We start from the raw sequence: 19217 nt of genomic DNA, 5'->3' as shown, positions 1-19217 counted from the left end.
GCTGTTCTAGCTGCCTTCAAAGGGGCTAACTTCTCAAAACTTGTTTGTAACCAGTTCTGTACCAAAGTTACATCAACATCTAGGTGCCCTGTCAGTTGACACAGGTGTTGATTTAGCGCATCAGAGAGCATGTCAGCTGTCACTAAGTGAAAAGCTCTAGACTGTCGAGTCTTCTCCCTCTGTGATCTTTGGCTGGTCCTAGACTCATGTATTATAACAAAATTTATTATAAAATGGTCTGACCAGAGAACAGGGAGCGGCGGGGACACCTCGATAGGAACCGTAGAAAAAATTAAGTCAAGCGTGTGGCCTTTGACATGGGTGGGACTATCTATGAAAGGGGCGAGGCCCAGCAGTGTAGTGATGTCCCGCAGTTTGGACGCTTCAGCGTCTGTTATTGAATCCATGTGCAAGTTTAAGTCGCCCAGCAGCATGCAGTGCTCTACTCGCATGCAGGGTGTAGCTAAAGCAGACTGCAGGTCCTCAAAAAAAGAGCCAATGGGACCCGGTGGTCTATAGATGAGAATCCCTGTACACGTCTGAGTGGCCGAAAGATGGAGATTGAAGCCAAGGGCTTCACATCCTGTGATATTGTCCACCGGGAAGGACGAACACCCCAAAGCCTTGTCTACTATCAAGGCCACTCCACCACCTCTGCCCCCAACTCTGTCTTTCCTTAAGATGGTATAGTTAGAAGGCAGGGCACAGGCAATGTCCGGTTCCGAGCCTGCCCCTAACCACGTCTCAGTCAGAAAAAGACATGATAGTTTAGAATGTGCCAAAAGATCCCAGATATCCGAAGAGTGACAAGCCAGGGACCTGGTGTTCAAGAGGGCACTATGACAAGACAGAGTGGAGACAGAGGGGATAGGTGTTGGTGTAGGCGAAGCGCGCCACCCACAGACGGGACAGCCTTTACCCAGAAGGCGGCCTCCGGGGAAAAGAGAATTGCATCCCACTCGAGGGGGACGAAGAGCAAACAAGGCAGCAGCGCTATAGGAGATCATCGTGGCAAAGCGGGGCAAAGCGCCGGCTCAACAATCATGAAAAGCCAACCTGCTAGATAGATAAGACGAGTTCCAGAGTCCCGCCTCAAACGCCTCCGGATCGCGGACAGGCGCAGACGGGCAGGACTCTGGCACGACTCAGGCGCAGTGAGGGCACCACCGCTGCGCGTAACCGCTGCGCGAATTCAAGCGAGCTTTAAATAGCGTGCTCTCCGCGTCCCAGCTCACCTGGACGCTCCAAGATGGAGCTCACACTCCACTACCCAAGGCAAGATGTCCGCCGTCAACCACAACCTCCCCAGAACCGGACCCGCCAAACAGAGGTGGTTGTTCCAGAAATTATGTGCAAGGTAGGGGGCAGGAGGGGAGCTAAAAACGAGGGATAATGGAAAGGGGCGACCACTCGGTCCCCCCGAACTTATGGCAGAGTACCACGATCCCCCCGGGAAGCCATCTTGGGCGGGAAGCGAGTCTCGGCTGGTATGCCCTAAGCGGCGTAGCCGGGGCGCGCTTTTTCCCGCCCTAGAGTGGGCTGGCCTAGACACTGACGCGGCTGGCCACGCCCTCGGGGCAGGCCGGGGCGGGGTTACGCCCGCCCTGAAGACGGATAAAAGAGGACGCAAGACCGGAAGGCATCCTCTTGTTCCTGTGCTCTGAAGCTGCACCTCCTCGCTGCACGTGAGCTCGAGACGGGACGAAGAGCCAATTTTGAGCGTTGTAATCTTTCTTTTGTCTTACAGATACTCTGTCGGAGAAATGCCCAAGAAAGGCGGAAAGAGAATGACGACGGAACAGATGCTTCGGGTCCTCATGAAGGAGATGACCGAGCTAAAGAAGCGGGTGGCGGAGAGAGAGGGGGAAGGGGGGCCGGAACGTCCTTCGGCTGGTGCAGCTCCAGGAGGGAGAGCCAAGAGGCCAAAGAGGGGACCAGCTGGGGGAGACGTCCCGGTTCCCTGTACCCCGCTCGAAGCGCCAACCCCAGTACCCGTGGAGGGGAATCCGATTCCCGTGGTGGTCACCCCGGTGTCCAATGAAGATATGCCGCCCGAGCTGGCAGCACAACTAGCAGCGTGGTTGGGCGATAGTAGTGAGGGCGCCACGGCTGTCGACGCGCAGGCGCTGCTGAAGCAATTGCGCGCGAAACGGGAGACAGCCAAGGTGCCCGCGCCGGCTGCAGTAGTTGACAAGCCACAAGGGACGATTACGACCGCAGAGGCAGCGTCCGGTGCAGGTAAGCGGCCATTGCCGATTGCGAGGGATGAGTCAGCACCCTCTCGTAGAGAAAGGTTGGGTCAACATGTGCCTTTGGCAATTAAAGAGAAGATTTGGGCGGGGGAATATGTGAACATCTTCTCGTTGCTTGTTGATCATTATGAGGTGGAGCATGTTAAAGGCCGGAAAGACCTCATGCATCCGAGTGTTTGGCGCGCAAAAATGGCCGCCTTTAAAGTAAATGAGAATATTGGCAATTGGGGCAAAGCATGGGGGATTTTTACGTCGATCTTGGGGGAACGTAGGCCCGAGTTGCTTTCCGAGTTGCCGACCTATCAGTCGCGAATCATGGGGTACTCGACATCACACCAGGGTAACCATTGGTTCTGCTACGATAATCTTTTTAGAAAGGCTAAAGAGCATAATAAAAGCTTAACCTGGGATTGTTATGATTCTTTGACATGGGACAAAATGAAGGAGACAGGTATGTTGAAAATGCCGTTGGTAGGGAGTAATGTTGGCGAGTCCTCCCGCCAATATGCGGGGACGCCCTTTCGATCAGGTACGGGTACTGACGATTACTCGAGACCTGCCGGCAATACAGGGAAAAAGGGGTTCTGCTGGAATTTCAACCGAAATAAATGTACTAGGCCCCAGGGATCGTGTAAATTTAGACACGAATGTAGTGGGTGCGGGTCGTCCCATCCTGAGTCCACGTGCAGAGCCAAAACGGGTGATAACGGGGGTAGAGGAGGCGCCAAACAGGTCTAACAAAGTCCGAGGGGCGCCTTTACCTACCCCGATTGATACCTTGGCGATGATTCCCTGGCTCAGCGAATACCCGGATCGTACTTCTGCTGGGGTGCTGCGGAACGGGTTTTCGTATGGTTTCCGCATCCCAGTAGGGGACTTTCAGGGTGTGGAAAAGTGTAAAAATCAACTTTCGGTCCTGCAGCATGCGACCGTGGTACAGGAAAAAATCCGGAAGGAGGTTACTCGAGGTCGGGTCGCCGGCCCGTTTAGTATACCCCCGGTGCAGAATTTTGTTTGTTCCCCTTTAGGGGTGGTCCCCAAGAAGGACCCAGGTGAGTTCCGACTGATTCATAATTTATCAGCTCCACGTGGTCTTTCTGTAAACGATGCAATAGACCCGGAAGTGTGTTCGGTGCGGTACGCATCCTTCGATGAGGCCGTAGCCATTTTGAATCGCCTGGGGCCCGGGGCGCTGATGGCGAAGTCAGATATCGAATCAGCGTTCCGGTTGCTCCCGGTACACCCAGACGACCAGCGTCTCCTGGGTTTCATGTTTCAGGGTCAGTTTTACATGGATAGGTGTATGCCGATGGGGTGCTCTATATCTTGCGCCTATTTCGAGAAATTCAGTAGTTTTCTACAGTGGGTCTTCACAAAAAAGACGGGTTTCCAACATGTAATGCATTACCTTGATGATTTTTTGTTCCTGGGGGCAGCCGGGGATCTCGAATGTGGCCAGGCCTTGGCCGAATTTTGTGTTTTAATGAAGCAGTTTGGTGTGCCATTGGCACCAGGTAAGACGGTGGGTCCTGCGACTTGCCTCGAGTTTCTGGGGATCGAGTTAGACTCCGGTGAGGGTTGTTTTCGTTTACCAGCTGACAAAGTGTTGAAGTTCAGGGCAGCCTTGCAAATGTGTATAAGTGGATCTAAAGTTACGCTGCATCAATTACAGCAGTTAGTTGGACAGTTGAATTTTGCCCTGAGGGTTATACCAATGGCCCGCCCCTTTTCCCGTTCGATTGCCCAAGCTATGGTCGGCCTAAAGGAGGGTCATCATCGCACGAGACTATCGGCTGAGGTCCGCCAGGACATGCGCATTTGGTTAGCATTTCTGGCGGAGTTCAATGGTCGAGTCGTCTGGAACAAACCGGCCGTGTCCTCTGAAGAGCTGGGGCTATGGACAGATTCGGCAGGTAGCATGGGTTTTGGTGCCATCTTCGGCACAAAATGGTCGGCACAAAGGTGGCCGGCATGGTGGCATGACAATGGATTGACAAGTAATATTGCTTTCCTGGAACTTTTTCCCATTTTGGTGGCCCTGAGAACGTGGCCCGAAGGGTTCAAAGATCACTCTGTGGTATTTTGGTCTGACAATATGACCGTGGTCGAGTGTATCAATAGCCAGGCAGCACGATGCAAACTGATTTTGAGACTGCTCAAAGAAATTGTTTTACTATGTATGCAGCTGAATGTGCTATTCAGAGCTAGACATGTCCCGGGGGTAATGAACCAGGCGGCTGATGCACTGTCTCGTTTTCATATGCAGGCTTTCTCGGGTTTCCTTCCCACAGCGGACCCGGAGCCGGCACCCTTTCCCGAAGCTCTCTGGTCTCTCGGTGCCCCGAACTTCGTCACCTCGTGGGAGAGAGTTTAGCACCAAGGACGAGGAAGGCATATGAAGGGGCGTTCCGGTCCTATTTAGCCTTTTTGGGGACTGATAGAGAGGGGCTTTGGGGACACGAGGAATGGGTAGTGAATTTTATGATGTCCTTGCGTAGGGCTGGGAAATCGGTGGCGACGGCTCAGAGGCATCGTGCTGCCATTTCCTTTGTTGCCAGGGCTCATGGTATCCAGGACCCGACAGCGTCTTTCGTTGTACAGAAAGCGCTGCGTGGGTGGCAACGCCTTGAGGGTCGCAGAGTAGATGAGAGGCGCCCGATAGGTTTGGATAGGTTGGCCCAGTTGTTGGCCACACTCCCTGCCACATGTTCATCTCAGTTTGAGACGGTGCTGTTCCGGGCCGCTTTTACGCTGGCATTTCATGGGGCGATGCGGGTAAGCGAGTTGGTGGCAAGGAACAAACAGGATGTGACAGGGGGTTTATGCCAGGAACACGTTCAGATCAGAGGAGAGACAATGACTGTATCCTTTGTCAGGTCCAAGACCGATCAAGGTGGGATGGGTAACTGCATAATCATACGCAGGATTCCCGGGTCCTCCATGTGTCCGGTAAAGTGTTTAGAAGACTACCTAGCACGAAGGGTGGCATCATGGGGGGGGACCTTGTTGAGACACGCGGACGCCACCCCACTGACAAAATTTCAGTTTCAGCGGGTGCTTGCGATGTCAATTGCCGCTGCGGGCTTGAACCCGGGCGAGTTTGGGACCCATTCCTTTCGGATAGGGGCTGCTACAGAAGCTACAGCTAGGGGTCTTAATGTTGAACAAGTGAAACGAGTGGGGCGTTGGTCCTCCAATTGTTATAAGAGGTATGTGCGGTTGCACATGTTGTGAAGCTGTAATGATGTACTCACGCTTCCTGTTTTTGTTTGGTTTTCAGTTGCGCAAGCCTACGAGGCGGGGCGGACTATGCAGTCGACCCAACACCGGGCCAGCGGTCAGACATCACCGGCTGTGAAAAAGGAGGTGTGGGTCGTGGGCCACTCATACGTGAGGCGTGCCGCGGACGTATTCAAAGCAGGTGACATGATTCACGTAGCTGGGGAATACGGGTACAGTGTGTCCTTCTACGGAAGAGGCGGTCTCTGTATTGACCAGTTTCAAGCATTCTTCGAGGGTTTGTTAGGGCGGAAGAGGTCACCGCCGTCTATAGTCATAGTACATCTAGGGGGCAATGATTTGGTGACCACCGGTAGACGACTTCTCCTGGAGGCAATGCTTTCCACTGTAAGTTGGTTGGCGAGGAGAGTTCCGGGGTGCACAATTGCGTGGTCCCATATGATCCCACGAAAGGTGTGGCGGGGGGCTATTTCTGTTCCTGCTTTGAATCATTCTGTTAGAAAGCTTAATAACAATATGAGTAGGTTGTTCCGTTCCAGGACATTGCATTCTATTTCGCATGGCTGTATTAATGATGACAGTATGTATTTGGGGGATGGTGTGCATTTGTCTCGGGTGGGGAATGAGTTACTCATAGGAGACCTCTTAGCATGGTTAAAAACGTTATAACATGACCTTTAGGTAGGAGCTTTGTGGGGGGTCCGGATAGCCGGTCAACTATCCGGCCTGTGGCGGTAAGGTCATGATCGGTGAGCACTAATTGGAAGATCCCTATGAGTGGGCGTCACCCAACACGGATGGGAGCGCTCGGGAGAGGTGGCCATTGGCCCCTCAACGGGGAGGCGGTCCCTTCTAAGGATGGGTCGCCGAGAGAAAGGAAAGGCGGTCAAGGCCCCTTCCTGTGTAGGAGGGGTTACAGCCCCCTCCTGTGGAATTTCCCGGGGCCAGTGACGTCTGCGACGGCAGATGTGGTAAGTTGTGCGGGGTTTGGGGGGGGTCTACGCTACCTTCTAGATACCTCACACGAGTCCTCGAACGACCTTTAAGTGGCGTCGAGTTTTATTGGTGCCCCCGTCAAGTCAAGGGAAATTGGTAGTTGCACTTGAGGTACGCCTCTGTGCTGTCGCCCCTCCCAAGTGGGGGGGGTATTTCTGGTTAGGGATCTTGACACCGGTTACGACCTTGCCGTTGGCCCTTAAACGTTAGGATGTACAATTTCAAAATTGCAAGTCAATGTTTTGTAGGATGTTAGTTCGGCTAGGAGAACCTCTGTATTAGAGAATCTGTTAAGGTTAGCCAAACATCGCAATGTGGTAATGAAATTGTACATTAATATGAAACTGTTGATTTAATGTTTTAATTTTGTTTTAATAAATACGGCCGGGAGGGTCACTCCCTCCCTCTTCCAAAAACTTCAAGAACTGTTTCCGGTTTCCCTCCTTTGGGGATTGTGTTGAGAGGGGGTGGCGGGTATCTCAGCCATATGGAAAGGGGCGACCACTCGGTCCCCCCGAACTTATGGCAGAGTACCACGATCCCCCCGGGAAGCCATCTTGGGCGGGAAGCGAGTCTCGGCTGGTATGCCCGAAGCGGCGTAGCCGGGGCGCGCTTTTTCCCGCCCTAGAGTGGGCTGGCCTAGACACTGACACGGCTGGCCACGCCCTCGGGGCAGGCCGGGGCGGGGTTACGCCCGCCCTGAAGATGGATAAAAGAGGACGCAAGACCGGAAGGCATCCTCTTGTTCCTGTGCTCTGAAGCTGCACCTCCTCGCTGCACGTGAGCTCGAGACGGGACGAAGAGCCAATTTTGACCCACCCACCAGCCCCTGAGAACAGCCAGTTGTTTTGAATAAAAGTTGATGGATAATTCTAAATTCGTTACAGGTTGTGGTATTATCGTGTTGATTTTGAGTATGTAATAAAGAATGGTCTATGTCATTTATGTTTCATGATTAAAGATATTCGGCTTTAGTGTTCATTTATAAGCATGCTTTTAATACGCTCGTAGTAGCCAATGTTTTTTGTTTTTAGTTTAGTAGGTTAGTTAGCATTGTCGTATTTATTTTGGACGGGCGGTAAGGTCATGATCGGTGAGCACTAATTGGAAGATCCCTATGAGTGGGCGTCACCCAACACGGATGGGAGCGCTCGGGAGAGGTGGCCATTGGCCCCTCAACGGGGAGGCGGTCCCTTCTAAGGATGGGTCGCCGAAAGAAAGGAAAGGCGGTCAAGGCCCCTTCCTGTGTAGGAGGGGTTACAGCCCCCTCCTGTGGAATTTCCCGGGGCCAGTGACGTCTGCTACGGCAGATGTGGTAAGTTGTGCGGGGTTTGGGGGGGGGGTCTACGCTACCTTCTAGATACCTCACACGAGTCCTCGAACGACCTTTAAGTGGCGTCGAGTTTTATTGGTGCCCCCGTCAAGTCAAGGGAAATTGGTAGTTGCACTTGAGGTACGCCTCTGTGCTGTCGCCCCTCCCAAGTGGGGGGGGTATTTCTGGTTAGGGATCTTGACACCGGTTACGACCTTGCCGTTGGCCCTTAAACGTTAGGATGTACAATTTCAAAATTGCAAGTCAATGTTTTGTAGGATGTTAGTTCGGCTAGGAGAACCTCTGTATTAGAGAATCTGTTAAGGTTAGCCAAACATCGCAATGTGGTAATGAAATTGTACATTAATATGAAACTGTTGATTTAATGTTTTAATTTTGTTTTAATAAATACGGCCGGGAGGGTCACTCCCTCCCTCTTCCAAAAACTTCAAGAACTGTTTCCGGTTTCCCTCCTTTGGGGATTGTGTTGAGAGGGGGTGGCGGGTATCTCAGCCATATACAAATAAAATAAAAATAAAAGCGAAAAAACGGGGCTTTAAAATGCTGCAGGGCAATGCACAAGGAAACGCGACCAGCGCGACCAACAGCGAGGCGCCAAGTGAATTCTCAGCCTCAGGATACCTTACCAGGTAATCCCCTCGTGATGCTCGCCCTAAATAGCGTGCTCTCCGCGTCCCAGCTCACCTGGACGCTCCAAGATGGCGCTCACACTCCACTACCCAAGGCAAGATGTCCGCCGTCAACCACAACCTCCCCAGAACCGGACCCGCCAAACAGCGGTGGTTGTTCCAGAAATTATGTGCAAGGTAGGGGGCAGGAGGGGAGCTAAAAACGAGGGATAATACAAATAAAATAAAAATAAATGCGAAAAAACGGGGCTTTAAAATGCTGCAGGGCAATGCACAAGGAAACGCGACCAGCGCGACCAACAGCGAGGCGCCAAGTGAATTCTCAGCCTCAGGATACCTTACCAGGTAATCCCCTCGTGATGCTTGCCCTAAATAGCGTGCTCTCCGCGTCCCAGCTCACCTGGACGCTCCAAGATGGCGCTCACACTCCACTACCCAAGGCAAGATGTCCGCCGTCAACCACAACCTCCCCAGAACCGGACCCGCCAAACAGCGGTGGTTGTTCCAGAAATTATGTGCAAGGTAGGGGGCAGGAGGGGAGCTAAAAACGAGGGATAATACAAATAAAATAAAAATAAATGCGAAAAAACAGGGCTTTAAAATGCTGCAGGGCAATGCACAAGGAAACACGACCAGCGCGACCAACAGCGAGGCGCCAAGTGAATTCTCAGCCTCAGGATACCTTACCAGGTAATCCCCTCGTGATGCTTGCCCTAAATAGCGTGCTCTCCGCGTCCCAGCTCACCTGGACGCTCCAAGATGGCGCTCACACTCCACTACCCAAGGCAAGATGTCCGCCGTCAACCACAACCTCCCCAGAACCGGACCCGCCAAACAGCGGTGGTTGTTCCAGAAATTATGTGCAAGGTAGGGGGCAGGAGGGGAGCTAAAAACGAGGGATAATACAAATAAAATAAAAATAAATGCGAAAAAACGGGGCTTTAAAATGCTGCAGGGCAATGCACAAGGAAACGCGACCAGCGCGACCAACAGCGAGGCGCCAAGTGAATTCTCAGCCTCAGGATACCTTACCAGGTAATCCCCTCGTGATGCTCGCCCTAAATAGCGTGCTCTCCGCGTCCCAGCTCACCTGGACGCTCCAAGATGGCGCTCACACTCCACTACCCAAGGCAAGATGTCCGCCGTCAACCACAACCTCCCCAGAACCGGACCCGCCAAACAGCGGTGGTTGTTCCAGAAATTATGTGCAAGGTAGGGGGCAGGAGGGGAGCTAAAAACGAGGGATAATACAAATAAAATAAAAATAAATGCGAAAAAATGGGGCTTTAAAATGCTGAAGGGCAATGCACAAGGAAACGCGACCAGCGCGACCAACAGCGAGGCGCCAAGTGAATTCTCAGCCTCAGGATACCTCAGGATACCCTCAGGATATATTGTCATTCTGATCTTGGCTGACAGCTGGGGATATATCTCAGTGGTAGAGCATTTGAATGCAGATCAAGAGGTCCCTGGTTCAAATCCGGGTGTCCCCTCATACTATTTTGAATCTGCTGTTTGTAGTTGGGAATTTTCATGAATCCCATTTGGATCATCTTTGACAGAGTCAGTGTTCCCTTGGATGTTACACTTTAATACCATTACAGTGCTGCTGATTAAAACTTGTGAGTAACTGCATTTTTTACACTGGGCTTGGTATTCCCTATGGGAAATTACTGAAACATCATTGATCTATTTTGGAATTTGGCTCTACCTTTCACAGCTCTAAACAAAGGGAATGGACTATGAAACCAATTGACAAATTTGTTATACTGTTTGGTGCTCTCTTGAATCGCACTAAAGAAATGGCTTAGAATACTGGGCAGCTATGCAATCAATCTATTTCTCATTACACATGTGTCCTCAGTCTTACATATATTCCATCTCTTCTCTGTCCATACAAAGTATGTGTTTGTTTGAAGCACTTCATTTTTGTGCAACTTAGGAACTATTTAATTTCTCCTTGAAAGCTCTGCCTACGTGCAAGATGTACAAACCCTCGTTGCAGTTGCAAGAAGGCTGGTCTGAAGAATCAGGCCAGTTGCAAGCACAAAGTGGCTTTTTTTGATGTATTAAATTGAAGGTACTTGAAAGGGGTGTTTGGGTGTTCCTTCCAAATACCGAATTGTAGTGGTATGTAGAAATGTTTTTCCATCGTAATTTGGCCAAAAAACAATCATACTTCACCACCATCTCGGTGATTGTGGTAACCAATCATCAAATGATAATGTGTCACGTAAAAACCTCTTCCCCTTTAAGAATGTTTCAAAACAATCATTGTATGTAGAGGCATTGGTCCTATGTACCACTGCCTATTCAAATAAAATAGCAATGAAACAAAGTAATCCGTTTTTTAAATGATACAGCTTTCCTTTAATAAATAATATTAACTACTACTTCTCCTGTTCCACAGTTTCAAGCCTGTACTTTCCGGCACAACTTAGCATGATCCTCTCACTCTTTCATGATGTACTGATATTATGTCATTCTGATTTTACTGAAAAGTTTGGGATATAGCTCAGTGGTAGAGCATTTGACTGCAGATCAAGAGGTCCCTGGTTCAAATCCGGGTGTCACCTCAGACTATTTTGATTCTGTTGTTTGTAGTTGGGACTTTTCATCAATTCCTTTTGGATCATCTTTGACAGAGTCAGTGTTCCCTTGGATATTGCACTTTAATAGCATCACATAGTTTGCTGCTCAAAACCTGTGAGTAAATGGAGTTTTAACACTCGGCTTGGTATTCCCTTTGGGAAATTTCTGAAAGATCATTGATCTATTTTGGAATTTGGCTCTTCCTTTTACAGCACTAAAGAAAGGGAATGGACTATGAAACAAATTGACAAATTTGTTATACTGGTTGGTGCTCTCTTGAATCGCACTAAAGAAATGGCTTAGAATACTGTGCAGGGATGCAGTCAGTCTATTTCTCATTTCACCTGTGTCCTCAGTCTTACATATATTCCAGCTTGAATGTACCATGTTACAACGTATACCGATACAACTACCTACCATTACAATGCGACCATTACAACGCATACCATTACAACGCATAGCGCTTTGGGGTGCTGGATAGTGGTAAGTATAATTTACTATTCTAACTCCAGTCCCCGTGGACCTTAGGGAAGGTGTTGGATAGTAAATTATACTTATTCCCTATCCTATAGCGCCCCCCAGCGCAATGCGTTGTAATGGTATGCGTTGTAAAAGTCGCGTTGTAATGGTAGTGCGGAGTAACGAATGCGTTGTAACAGGTGCATACCAGCTTTTCCCTGTGCATTAAAAGTATGTGCTTGTTTGAAGCACTTCATTTTTGTGCAACGTAGGAACTATTTAATTTCTCCTTGAAAGCTCTGCCTACGTGCAAGATGTTCAAACCCTCGTTGCAGTTGCAAGAAGGCTGGTCTGAAGAATCAGGCCAGTTGCAAGCACAAAGTGGCTTTTTTTGATGTATTAAATCGAAGGTACTTGAAAGGGGTGTTTGGGTGTTCCTTCCAAATACCGATTTGCAGTGGTATGTCGAAATGTTTTTCCTCCGTAATTTGGCAAAAAAACAATCATACTTCACCACCATCTCGGTGATTGTGGTAACCAATCATCAAATGATAATGTGTCACGTAAAAACCTCTTCCCCTTTAAGAATGTTTCAAAACAATCATTGTATGTAGAGGCATTGGTCTTATGTACCACGGCCTATTCAAATAAAATAGCAATGAAAAAATTAATCTGTTTTTTAAATGATCCAGTTTTACTTTAATAAATAATATTAAGGACTACTTCTCCTGTTCCACAGTTTCAAGCCTGTACTTTCCGGCACAACTTAGCATGATCCTCTCACTCTTTCATGATGTACTGATATTATGTCATTCTGATTTTACTGAAAAGCTGAGGATATAGCTCAGTGGTAGAGCATTTAACTGCAGATCAAGAGGTCCCTGGTTCAAATCCAGGTGTCCCCTCAGATAATTTTGATTCTGTTGTTTGTAGTTGGGACTTTTCATCAATTCCTTTTGGATCATCTTTGACAGAGTCAGTGTTCCCTTGGATATTGCACTTTAATATCATTACACAGTTTGCTGCTCAAAACCTGTGAGTAAATGCAGTTTTAACACTCGGCTTGGTGTTCCATTTGGGAACTTTCTGAAAGATCATTGATCTATTTTGGAATTTGGCTCTTCCTTTTACAGCACTAAAGAAAGGGAATGGACTATGAAATAAACTGACAAATTTGTTATACTGTTTGGTGCTTTCTTGAATCGCACTAAAGAAATGGCTTCGAATACTGTGCAGCGATGCAGTCAGTCTATTTCTCATTTCACCTGTGTCCTCAGTCTTACATATATTCCACCTTTTCCCTGTGCATCCAAAGTATGTGCTTGTTTGAAGCACTTCATTTTTGTGCAACGTAGGAACTATTTAATTTCTCCTTAAATGCTCTGCCTACGTGCAAGATGTTACGAACCATTGTTGCAGTTGCAAGAAGGCTGGCCTGAAGAATCAGGCCATTTGCAAGCACAAAGTGGCTTTTTCTGATGTTTTAAATCGAAGGTCCGTGAAAGGGGTGTTTGGGTGTACCTTCCAAATACCGAATTGTAGTGGTATGTAGAAATGTTTTTCCACCGTAATGTGGCCCAAAACAATCATACTTCATCACCATCTGAGTGATTGTGGTAACCAAACATGAAACAATAAGGTATCCCGTAAAAACCTCTTCCCCTTTGAGAATGTTTCAAAACAAACATTTTAAGTGCAGGCATTGGTCCTATGTACCACTGCCTATTCAAATAAAATACCAATCAAACAAATACATATATTTTTTTAATGATCCATTTTTCCTTTAATAAATAATATTAAGAACTACTTCTACAGTTCCACAGTTTCAAGGTTGTACTTTCCGGCACAACTTAGCATGATCCTCTCACTCTTTCATGATGTACTGATATATTGTCATTCTGATCTTGGCTGACAGCTGGGGATATAGCTCAGTGGTAGAGCATTTGACTGCAGATCAAGAGGTCCCTGGTTCAAATCCGGGTGTCCCCTCATACTATTTTGAATCTGCTGTTTGTAGTTGGGAATTTTCATGAATCCCATTTGGATCATCTTTGACAGAGTCAGTGTTCTCTTGGATGTTACACTTTAATACCATTACAGTGTTGCTGAATAAAACTTGTGAGTAACTGCATTTTTTACACTGGGCTTGGTATTCCCTATGGGAAATTTCTGAAACATCATTGATCTATTTTGAAATTCGGCTCTACCTTTCACAGCTCTAAACAAAGGGAATGGACTATGAAACCAATTGACAAATTTGTTATACTGTTTGGTGCTCTCTTGAATCGCACTAAAGAAATGGCTTAGAATACTGGGCTGCTATGCAATCAATCTATTTCTCATTTCACCTGTGTCCTCAGTCTCACATATATTCCATCTCTTCTCTGTCCATACAAAGTATGTGTTTGTTTGAAGCACTTCATTTTTGTGCAACTTAGGAACTATTTAATTTCTCCTTGAAAGCTCTGCCTACGTGCAAGATGTACAAACCCTTGTTGCAGTTGCAAGAAGGCTGGTCTGAAGAATCAGGCCAGTTGCAAGCACAAAGTTGCTTTTTTTGATGTATTAAATTGAAGGTACTTGAAAGGGGTGTTTGGGTGTTCCTTCCAAATACCGAATTGTAGTGGTATGTAGAAATGTTTTTCCATCGTAATTTGGCCAAAAAACAATCATACTTCACCACCATCTCGGTGATTGTGGTAACCAATCATCAAATTGATGATGTGTCACGTAAAAACCTCTTCCCCTTTAAGAATGTTTCAAAACAATCATTGTATGTAGAGGCATTGGTCTTATGTTCCACGGCCTATTCAAATAAAATAGCAATGAAAAAATTAATCTGTTTTTTAAATGATCCAGTTTTACTTTAATAAATAATATTAAGGACTACTTCTCCTGTTCCACAGTTTCAAGCCTGTACTTTCCGGCACAACTTAGCATGATCCTCTCACTCTTTCATGATGTACTGATATTATGTAATTCTGATTTTACTGAAAAGCTGGGGATATAGCTCAGTGGTAGAGCATTTGACTGCAGATCAAGAGGTCCCTGGTTCAAATCCGGGTGTCCCCTCAGACAATATTGATTCTGTTGTTTGTAGTTGGGACTTTTCATCAATTCCTTTTGGATCATCTTTGACAGAGTCAGTGTTCCCTTGGATATTGCACTTTAATAGCATTACAGAGTTTGCTGCTCAAAACCTGTGAGTAAATGGAGTTTTAACACTCGGCTTGGTATTCCCTTTGGGAAATTTCTGAAAGATCATTGATCTATTTTGGAATTTGGCTCTTCCTTTTACAGCACTAATGAAAGGGAATGGACTATGAAACAAATTGACAAATTTGTTATACTGTTTGATGCTTTCTTGAATCGCACTAAAGAAACGGCTTAGAATACTGTGCAGCGATGCAGTCAGTCTATTTCTCATTTCACCTGTGTCCTCAGTCTTACATATATTCCACCTTTTCCCTGTGCATTAAAAGTATGTGCTTGTTTGAAGCACTTAATTTTTGTGCAACATAGGAACTTTTTAATTTCTCCTTGAAAGCTCTGCCTACGTGCAAGATGTACAAACCCTCGTTGCAGTTGCAAGAAGGCTGGTCTGAAGAATCAGGCCAGTTGCAAGCACAAAGTGGCTTTTTTTGATGTATTAAATCGAAGGTACTTGAAAGGGGTGTTTGGGTGTTCCTTCCAAATGCCGAATTGTAGTGGTATGTAGAAATGTTTTTCCTCCGTAATTTGGCCAAAAAACATTCATACTTCACCACCATCTCGGTGATTGTGGTAACCAATCATCAAATGATAATGTGTCATGTAAAAACCTCTTCCGCTTTAAGAATGTTTCAAAACAATCATTGTATGTAGAGGAATTGGTCTTATGTACCACTGCCTATTCAAATAAAATAGCAATGAAACAAATTAATCTGTTTTTCAAATGAGCCAGTTTTACTTTAATAAATAATATTAAGGACTACTTCTCCTGTTCCACAGTTTCAAGCCTGTACTTTCCGGCACAACTTAGCATGATCCTCTCACTCTTTCATGATGTACTGATATTATGTCATTCTGATTTTACTGAAAAGTTGGGGATATAGCTCTGTGGTAGAGCATTTGACTGCAGATCAAGAGGTCCCTGGTTCAAATCCGGGTGTCCCCTCAGACTATATTGATTCTGTTGTTTGTAGTTGGGACTTTTCATCAATTCCTTTTGGATCATCTTTGACAGAGTCAGTGTTCCCTTTGATATTGCACTTTAATAGCATTACAGAGTTTGCTGCTCAAAACCTGTGAGTAAATGGAGTTTTAACACTCGGATTGGTATTCCCTTTGGGAAATTTCTGAAAGATCATTGATCTATTTTGGAATTTGGCTCTTCCTTTTACAGCACTAAAGAAAGGTAATGGACTATGAAACAAATTGACAAATTTGTTATACTGTTTGATGCTTTCTTGAATCGCACTAAAGAAATGGCTTAGAATACTGTGCAGCGATGCAGTCAGTCTATTTCTCCTTTCACCTGTGTCCTCAGTCTTACATATATTCCACCTTTTCCCTGTGCATCCAAAGTATGTGCTTGTTTGAAGCACTTCATTTTTGTGCAACGTAGGAACTATTTAATTTCTCCTTAAATGCTCTGCCTACGTGCAAGATGTACGAACCATTGTTGCAGTTGCAAGAAGGCTGGCCTGAAGAATCAGGCCATTTGCAAGCACAAAGTGGCTTTTTCTGATGTTTTAAATCGAAGGTCCGTGAAAGGGGTGTTTGGGTGTACCTTCCAAATACCGAATTGTAGTGGTATGTAGAAATGTTTTTCCACCGTAATGTGGCCCAAAACAATCATACTTCATCACCATCTGAGTGATTGTGGTAACCAAACATGAAACAATAAGGTATCCCGTAAAAACCTCTTCCCCTTTGAGAATGTTTCAAAACAAACATTTTAAGTGCAGGCATTGGTCCTATGTACCACTGCCTATTCAAATAAAATACCAATCAAACAAATACATATATATTTTTTAATGATCCATTTTTCCTTTAATAAATAATATTAAGAACTACTTCTACAGTTCCACAGTTTCAAGGTTGTACTTTCCGGCACAACTTAGCCTGATCCTCTCACTCTTTCATGATGTACTGATATATTGTCATTCTGATCTTGGCTGACAGCTGGGGATATAGCTCAGTGGTAGAGCATTTGACTGCAGATCAAGAGGTCCCTGGTTCAAATCCGGGTGTTCCCTCATACTATTTTGAATCTGCTGTTTGTAGTTGGGAATTTTCATGAATCCCATTTGGATCATCTTTGACAGAGTCAGTGTTCCCTTGGATGTTACACTTTAATACCATTACAGTGTTGCTGATTAAAACTTGTGAGTAACTGCATTTTTTACACTGGGCTTGGTATTCCCTATGGGAAATTTCTGAAACATCATTGATCTATTTTGGAATTCGGCTCTACCTTTCACAGCTCTAAACAAAGGGAATGGACTATGAAACCAATTGACAAATTTGTTATACTGTTTGGTGCTCTCTTGAATCGCACTAAAGAAATGGCTTAGAATACTGGGCAGCTATGCAATCAATCTATTTCTCATTACACCTGTGTCCTCAGTCTTACATATATTCCATCTCTTCTCTGTCCATACAAAGTATGTGTTTGTTTGAAGCACTTCATTTTTGTGCAACTTAGGAACTATTTAATTTCTCCTTGAAAGCTCTGCCTACGTGCAAGATGTACAAACCCTCGTTTCAGTTGCAAGAAGGCTGGTCTGAAGAATCAGGCCAGTTGCAAGCACAAAGTGGCTTTTTTTGATGTATTAAATCAAAGGTACTTGAAAGGGGTGTTTGGGTGTTCCTTCCAAATACCGAATTGTAGTGGTATGTAGAAATGTTTTTCCATCGTAATTTGGCCAAAAAACAATCATACTTCACCACCATCTCGGTGATTGTGGTAACCAATCATCAAATGATAATGTGTCACGTAAAAACCTCTTCCCCTTTAAGAATGTTTCAAAACAATCATTGTATGTAGAGGCATTGGTCTTATGTACCACTGCCTATTCAAATAAAATAGCAATGAAACAAAGTAATCCGTTTTTTAAATGATACAGCTTTCCTTTAATAAATAATATTAACTACTACTTCTCCTGTTCCACAGTTTCAAGCCTGTACTTTCCGGCACAACTTAGCATGATCCTCTCACTCTTTCATGATGTACTGATATTATGTCATTCTGATTTTACTGAAAAGTTGGGGATATAGCTCAGTGGTAGAGCATTTGACTGCAGATCAAGAGGTCCCTGGTTCAAATCCGGGTGTCCCCTCAGACTATATTGATTCTGTTGTTTGTAGTTGGGACTTTTCATCAATTCCTTTTGGATCATCTTTGACAGAGTCAGTGTTCCCTTGGATATTGCACTTTAATAGCATTACATAGTTTGCTGCTCAAAACCTGTGAGTAAATGGAGTTTTAACACTCGGCTTGGTATTCCCTTTGGGAAATTTCTGAAAGATCATTGATCTATTTTGGAATTTGGCTCTTCCTTTTACAGCACTAAAGAAAGGGAATGGACTATGAAACAAATAGACAAATTTGTTATACTGTTTGGTGCTCTCTTGAATCGCACTAAAGAAATGGCTTAGAATACTGTGCAGCGATGCAGTCAGTCTATTTCTCATTTCACCTGTGTCCTCAGTCTTACATATATTCCAGCTTGGATGTACCATGTTACAACGTATACCGATACAACTACCTACCATTACAATGCGACCATTACAACGCATACCATTACAACGCATAGCACTTTGGGGTGCTGGATAGTGGTAAGTATAGTTTTACTATTCTAACTCCAGTCCCCGTGGACCCTAGGGAAGGTGTTGGATAGTAAATTATACTTATTCCCTATTCTATAGCGCCCCCCAGCGCAATGCGTTGTAATGGTATGCGTTGTAAAAGTCGCGTTGTAATGGTAGTGCGGAGTAACGAATGCGTTGTAACAGGTGCATACCAGCTTTTCCCTGTGCATTAAAAGTATGTGCTTGTTTGAAGCACTTCATTTTTGTGCAACGTAGGAACTATTTAATTTCTCCTTGAAAGCTCTGCCTACGTGCAAGATGTTCAAACCCTCGTTGCAGTTGCAAGAAGGCTGGTCTGAAGAATCAGGCCAGTTGCAAGCACAAAGTGGATTTTTTTGATGTATTAAATCGAAGGTACTTGAAAGGGGTGTTTGGGTGTTCCTTCCAAATACCGAATTGTAGTGGTATGTAGAAATGTTTTTCCTCCGTAATTTGGCCAAAAAACAATCATACTTCACCACCATCTCGGTGATTGTGGTAACCAATCATCAAATGATAATGTGTCACGTAAAAACCTCTTCCCCTTTAAGAATGTTTCAAAACAATCATTGTATGTAGAGGCATTGGTCGTATGTACCACTGCCTATTCAAATAAAATAGCAATGAAATAAATTGATCTGTTTTTTAAATGATCCAGTTTTACTTTAATAAATAATATTAAGGACTACTTCTCATGTTCCACAGTTTCAAGCCTGTACTTTCCGGCACAACTTAGCATGATCCTCTCACTCTTTCATGATGTACTGCTATTATGTCATTCTGATTTTACTGAAAAGCTGGGGATATAGCTCAGTGGTAGAGCATTTGACTGCAGATCAAGAGGTCCCTGGTTCAAATCCGGGTGTCCCCTCAGACTATTTT

General features: G+C 45.6%; 9 non-coding genes across 9 annotated transcripts; all 9 read left to right on the top strand.

Moving 5' to 3' along the window:
- Positions 1 to 9871: 9871 nt before the first annotated feature.
- TRNAC-GCA (transfer RNA cysteine (anticodon GCA)) lies at positions 9872 to 9943 on the top strand. The gene has a single exon. It is a non-coding gene; the product is annotated as a tRNA-Cys (tRNA).
- A 1012-nt stretch (positions 9944 to 10955) lies between these two features.
- On the top strand, positions 10956 to 11026 carry TRNAC-GCA (transfer RNA cysteine (anticodon GCA)). Its single transcript has one exon. It is a non-coding gene; the product is annotated as a tRNA-Cys (tRNA).
- A 1308-nt stretch (positions 11027 to 12334) lies between these two features.
- Positions 12335 to 12408, top strand: TRNAC-GCA (transfer RNA cysteine (anticodon GCA)). The gene has a single exon. It is a non-coding gene; the product is annotated as a tRNA-Cys (tRNA).
- Positions 12409 to 13418: 1010 nt separating this feature from the next.
- TRNAC-GCA (transfer RNA cysteine (anticodon GCA)) lies at positions 13419 to 13490 on the top strand. Its single transcript has one exon. It is a non-coding gene; the product is annotated as a tRNA-Cys (tRNA).
- Positions 13491 to 14501: 1011 nt separating this feature from the next.
- On the top strand, positions 14502 to 14573 carry TRNAC-GCA (transfer RNA cysteine (anticodon GCA)). Its single transcript has one exon. It is a non-coding gene; the product is annotated as a tRNA-Cys (tRNA).
- A 1012-nt stretch (positions 14574 to 15585) lies between these two features.
- On the top strand, positions 15586 to 15657 carry TRNAC-GCA (transfer RNA cysteine (anticodon GCA)). The gene has a single exon. It is a non-coding gene; the product is annotated as a tRNA-Cys (tRNA).
- Positions 15658 to 16669: 1012 nt separating this feature from the next.
- Positions 16670 to 16741, top strand: TRNAC-GCA (transfer RNA cysteine (anticodon GCA)). Its single transcript has one exon. It is a non-coding gene; the product is annotated as a tRNA-Cys (tRNA).
- A 1011-nt stretch (positions 16742 to 17752) lies between these two features.
- On the top strand, positions 17753 to 17824 carry TRNAC-GCA (transfer RNA cysteine (anticodon GCA)). The gene has a single exon. It is a non-coding gene; the product is annotated as a tRNA-Cys (tRNA).
- Positions 17825 to 19134: 1310 nt separating this feature from the next.
- TRNAC-GCA (transfer RNA cysteine (anticodon GCA)) lies at positions 19135 to 19206 on the top strand. Its single transcript has one exon. It is a non-coding gene; the product is annotated as a tRNA-Cys (tRNA).
- The last annotated feature ends 11 nt before the right edge of the window (positions 19207 to 19217 follow it).

Source organism: Lissotriton vulgaris, chromosome 1_1 (assembly GCF_964263255.1).
Source record: "Lissotriton vulgaris chromosome 1_1, aLisVul1.2, whole genome shotgun sequence".
NCBI classification, from domain to species: domain Eukaryota; kingdom Metazoa; phylum Chordata; class Amphibia; order Caudata; family Salamandridae; genus Lissotriton; species Lissotriton vulgaris.
This window is presented reverse-complemented; position numbering and strand designations above follow the sequence as displayed.